Source organism: Rattus norvegicus, chromosome 2 (assembly GCF_021556685.1).
Source record: "Rattus norvegicus strain SHRSP/BbbUtx chromosome 2, alternate assembly SHRSP_T2T, whole genome shotgun sequence".
In the NCBI taxonomy this organism is placed as follows: domain Eukaryota; kingdom Metazoa; phylum Chordata; class Mammalia; order Rodentia; family Muridae; genus Rattus; species Rattus norvegicus.
Genome location: NC_141535.1, coordinates 58,300,466 through 58,306,508, shown reverse-complemented (window position 1 = coordinate 58,306,508; position 6,043 = coordinate 58,300,466). Strand labels below are relative to the sequence as shown.

The window sequence follows — 6,043 nt, the reverse complement described above, 5'->3', positions numbered from 1 at the left end:
TTATTCTGAGAAAGTCAATGTTCATGGAGAAACCCTGAGACCTGAAGGACGATCGTGCCACTGAAGAAGTTGTGGAAACATTGACACAACAGAAGAATGAAGTCCATTTCCTACATCTGGGAAGGAGGCTCTATGCAATGAACTGTGCTTACACATTATTTTCTAAATATTCATCAGCTTTGCCTTTTTTCTAATTGAGATTAATTTGTAAGAATTACAACTGGTCTCAGGCCTGAGTTGGTAGGTGCCAGCGGGCCTAGGGAAGTCAGCATGCCAGTTGGCAGAAGCTGGGTTCGTTGCAAAACCTGCGTGACCTCACAGAGACCCCTTGAGAAATTGTGTCTCAACCAGGAGCTAAAGTTGATTGGAGGAGATTGGAGGGTTCACTCCGGAAAAAACGTGAGGTGGAGAGGGTCAAATTTACCGTCGAAGATCTTTAAGGCTGCCCGGGAGCTGCTGACGCTGGAGGAGAAGGATCCTCAGTGTCTGTTTGAAGGTAACGCTCTACTGAGGGGACTTGTTCGCGTTGGGATGCTGGATGAGGGCAAGATGAAGCTGGATTACATCCTGGGCCTGAAGAGTGAGAATTTCTTGGAGAGATGACTGCAGACCTAGGTCTTTCAGCTGGGCCTGGCCAAATCTATCCACCATGCCCATGTGCTCATCCGCCGATGTCACATCAGGATCCACAAGCAGGTGGTGAATGTCTCATCCTTCATTGTTCATCAGGACTCCCAGAAGCACGTTGACTTCTCCCTCCTCCTGTTCTCCTTATGGTGGTGGCCTCCCAGGCTGAGTGAAGAGGAAGAATGCCAAGAAAGGCCAGGGTGGTGCTGGAGCTGTTGATGATGAGGAAGAGGAGGAATTAATACCTTGTTGCACTGAAGGATTGCCTAGTTTTCCAGTTGACAAAACAGAATTGATAATTGGGGGAAAAAGAATTTGGAGCAATTGAGGCAAAGGTTTAACACCATTTCCTAAATAGGAAAAAGTCTGAGAATGAAACTGAGTTGCTCTTGCCAGACCAGTGTTACTCTGAGTCAAGGAAAGGACCTCAGACAAGGCAAAGAGTTGGCTCCAGAAAGCGATACTGGAAACTGGAAATAGGTGCAAATCCTTGGGCTGAATATGGAAAAGTGGGGTGATGGAATAGCTCAGGCTTTGATTCTAATAGAGAGGATGGTCCTGCTGATGGAGCGAGGGAATAATAGATAAGTAGTCAAGCTGAAGAAGTGGGCATGCCGAAACTCTCAGGTAGAAAGAGGACTGGAGTTGACTGAGAAGACCATACATCTTATGATAGAACAAGCCTGCTTCTCCTGCGCAGGCAGAAATCTTTGCTTCTCAGCACCGTATGGGGCTCAGTGAGGATTGCAACGTTGTTTCTAGCTAAGAGATAAATGTTTTGTTTGTTGTTTCTTTCTTTGTCCTGTAAAGCTGAGTGACATTCAGTGCTGGATTGTTCTGTGAATGTGTGTGAGCCTATATGTATGCCGGATGTGTTTGTGCTCTGCAAACAAGGGTGGATGGCAGAGGATAACTTGGGGCAGTTGGTTCTTTCCTCCCATCAGTAGATTCTGGTGATCAAACTCAAGTCATTAAGCTGGAGAGCAAGCACCATTATCCACTGCCCCCTCCACCCACTGGCCTGGGCTGTTACCTTTTTGTTCAGTTCAAGTGAAGACAAAACTTGAAAGCAGCTGCCCAACCCTGGCTCTCGATCTCTGAGAAGCCCTTCCCCATCCGTAGGAATCGGCACATTTGCTATATATAACTCTCCTTCTTTGGTTAGGTTGAGGGGACCACAGGTGGAGAAGCAAGAAGCTACTTGGCCCTGGAGAGATGGGGAAGAGCTGATTCTGATAGCTTCGTGTGTGTGTGTGTGTGTGTGTGTGTGTGTGTGTGTGTGTGTGTGTCCATTTGTTCTCATATAGAGAGAACCCAGAAGACAATATCAGATATCTTTCCTCCACTGTCATCTACAGTTTTGTTTCTGTCTGTTTTTGAGACAGTCTTGAACCGGCCTGGAATTTGTCAAGTAGACTAGAGAAATGGAGATCCATGGATCTCCACCTCCCAAGTGCTACAGTTGTTAGGTTGTGGTCAACACCATGCCTGGCTTCTTTTATGTGAATTCTGGGGATGGATGTGATTCAGACCCTTATACTTGGAAGGCAAACAGTCACCTCGCCTGAGCCATACTCCAGGCTCTCTCATCAGTCTCTGTGAATTTGTTCAACGTACTTCTCACTGGAAACACATAACGTACTTACACTAGTTTCACTGGGCTTTCAATGTTTTTACCTTAACAAGTCCCAGGGACGTTCGTAGATGAGAAAAAGACTGGCTGGTTCTTTTAGCATAAAATATCTTTCTTCATTCCAAAATGTTTTCTCTTGAACATTATGTTTTACATAAACTCAAGGCATGACATATATATTCTTCATGGCATTTGATGTCATTCCCATTATTACATACAAATACCAGTCTAGCCAAAGAAGTCATACTTACTTTCAGCATCATAGCTGCTCACTACGATGAATGAAGGTTTCTTTAACATATATTTACTAAACATAACTTGAATATTGAAATAAGAAACATACAAAGCCTGCATTTCCTAAATTAATGATTAATGTTCTTGGAAGATTATTGTTCCTTTCATCAAACCATAAATTAAACATCTTTTATGGACTTACAAAACACATGGCCTACATATGCCACGCTGTTATATCTGTATTATTTCCACATAAGAGATTTATTGCCTTATAATAGCAATTAGGAGAGGAAAGATTGGTGTCGGGTCTTTGAAGACATAGTTTATGGAAAGAGCCGATGGTTGAGTTTCCTACATGTGAGAATTTTACTGTAGGATATATTCATCTTCTCTGTTGTGATGATCCATAGACATGTCCATGGCAGGCAGAATCCCTCTGCTTCATTTAGTCAGATCTGGAGTCAAACCTCTTCAGAGTCTGGGGAAAATTTAATGCTCCTTGAAATTTCATGACATGTTCTCAAAATAGCCTTGGAATTATCTCTGAACTTTGCTGGGGAGGGCGACCTTATCTGTCCCCAGAGAAAACGAGGAGGAGGAAGGAGAAGAGGAGAAGGAAAAAGAGGAAGGGGAAGAACAGGAAGAAGAGGAGGAAGAGGAGGAGGAGAAGAGGAGGAGAAGGAAAAGAGGAAAGGGAAGAACAGAAAGAAGAGGAGGAAGAGGAGGAGGAGGAAGAGGAGGAGGGAAAGGAGGAGGAGAAGGAAGAAGAAGAGAAGGAGAAAGAGAAGGAGAAGGAGAAGGAGAAGGAGGAGGAGGTTGATCTCCACCTGGTGATAGATGAATCTGGTAATGAAGAGTCCATGTGAAGCTGACTTATAGCAGTGGGCTTCTTCAACCTCCGCTGACCAATCTAACTGCTATAAGTATAGTATTTGGCTATACTTATGTATGTATACTTTAGTATGGCTAAATGGAATATGGATCTTTGCCATAACAGCTATGTAGAGCCTTTGGGCTTTTCTAACTCTTTATGAAAGTTAATTTCACAAGAAATATTTCCTGAAATAATCAACTGCAGCAGCCCAATTAGAATCCTAAATAGACAAGAAAATAGTCCCTATTCTATGTATAATATATAATAATACATATATACACATATATACATATATACATAATGTATAAGGATACATGTTCTGTATTTTCTAAAGCATAAGTCATTTCATTTTTTAATGTCAGGATTTATATAAGAAGTGCGATTTTTTTGATTGGCCATTTTATTTCTGGCAACAAATGTTCTAAATAAGCAAAATAACACCAGAATGACTTTAAAACACTTTATGAACCTAAAGAAACGTCATGAAGACAGTTTATTTTGCTTTTTCTCTGACATGCAAGCCAACTTCTCATATGATCCAGCCAATTCCTAGGGAAATTCATCCCTACCTTATTGCTGTCCATGGCACCAAAGATGTTTACAGGGAAACATCAAAAATCCCCCTGAAGCTTGCAACCCCATAAGAACAACAATGCCAACCAACCAGAGCTCCCAGGGACTAAACCACTACCCAAAGACTACATATGGACTGACCCATGGCTCCAACTGCATATGTAGCAGAGGATGGCCTTGTTGGGCACCAATGAAAGGAGAAGCCCTTGGTCCTCCCAAGATTGGGCCCCCAGTATAGGGGAATGTCGGGATGGGGCAGGAAGAGGGGTGACTGGGGAGGGGAACACCCTTATAAAAGGAGGGGAGGGGTATGGGATAGGGGGCTTATGTCCAGGAAACCAGGAAAAGGAATAACATTTGAAATGCAAATAAAAAATATCCAGTAAAAGAAAAAAAAAAGAAAATTTCCCTGAAAACCATTTTAGGATATATTTTGGCTACAAGTAACAAACTCAGAATGGCTTGCCTGAGTGGTAACTGGCCTAGGTCCCTTAGGTCTCTTACCACTCTCTGAAAAAGTTCTGCTCATATCTCATAGGACGAATTGTGTCTATTGGAAGTGTCAATGCTGTAAACTTTCAACTGGGCGTGTTGAACTTCCTCACAATATTAAGGTTGCTAAAACACCTGGCCCAGGTGACCAGCAACCCTCACGATGAAGGTTGTGTTACCTGATCATATTCAAAATCTCTTTGAATCCATTCCCACTTTCAGTCAGGTTGCTTTTTGAAAGAACCATTGACAATGTCAGAAACAGACACAGTGACTATTTCTCACAGCCTTTTCTGTAAGATAAAGAAGAGTACCGCTGTCGATATTAAACATTTCCAATTATGAAAATCAAGTTTACGCGAAGCTGTGTTTCCGAGAAGCTGTCCTGTGCACCAGCAGATTGCATGGGGAGAGGCAAGGACTGAAGTGTAGCTGATGCATCCACCAATGCGTGCATGGATACATTGGTGATACTCATTTGTATAATTAGCATGGGTTAAAAATTAGAGTGAAGACTTTAAAAGAAAATCCGTTTTGACTAGGAAGAGGTCAATGCCCTCCAAGTAGTTGTGTCTTCCCACTAACAAAGGACCACACAGGTATTTGCCTCTGTTATACAACATGCATAATTCATACCATGGCCAGACTGCTTGCCTGGTCAGTTTACCTATGGAGGTAAACCTCCCCTGCCTTAACCATCTCAGGGCCCATTACCAGATGCCCAGAGACCTCATGAAGAGTTCAGAGGCTGACTGAGAGCTTGGCCTTCTGCTCAGTCTTGTTTCCACACTATAACCATCCTGGTATCTTCCTATATGGTTTGCCTGGTTTGTTGTGGCCTTTGTACCTAGGACCATGAGTGTAGTAGCCTTGTTTTCCTAACCCCTCCACCCCCTTGGCCTCCCCTGAGTCTCAAATGGTTTCACCTGAAAAACAAGAATCTGTTCTTTGGTCTGTTGGTGTCCCATTAGAAAACTCCCTGTTTGGAACTTCTCCAAAGTATTCAAAGACCAATAATTTGTGACTGAAATTACATCCCACATCTGCAAGTATGAATTCTTTTCCAGTATTTGTCAAAGCTTGGTTCCCTCAGAGCATGTGATGTTTAATTTTCATTATCAACTGGACTAGATATTTTTTCATCCAGGAGACAAGCCTCTATATATGTCATAGAGAGTTAGCTGAGGAAAGAAGAGCCACCCTGGATGGGGACAGCATTGTCCCAAAGACTAAGGTCCCAGACTAAATAAAGGGGTGCTTGTGTGTGTGTGTGTGTGTGTGTGTGTGTGAGAGAGAGAGAGAGAGAGAGAGAGAGAGAGAGAGAGAGAGAGAGAGAGAGAGAGAGAATTCATCTGTGGATACAGTGTGGACTGCAACCTCATGCTTCTATGGAAATTTCCATGGCACCTCAATGATTATCCCAAGAGGGCAGGGATTCTGTTCTTTCTCTACTGTTGTCTTCTTTTCTATTCATCGTGTACCGTGCGGCTAGCAGCACTGGACAATAGCTGTTAAATACTTACGAATAGTTACAGAACTCTGTACATATTAGGCACAGTCCTAAGGACTTTGCATGTGTGGACTCATCTCATTCACATTACAGTATGAGA

General features: G+C 42.9%; 1 pseudogene; it reads left to right on the top strand.

Annotated features, from left to right (window-relative positions):
* Window positions 1–270: 270 nt before the first annotated feature.
* On the top strand, window positions 271–955 carry Rps9-ps4 (ribosomal protein S9, pseudogene 4; annotated as a pseudogene).
* The last annotated feature ends 5,088 nt before the right edge of the window (window positions 956–6,043 follow it).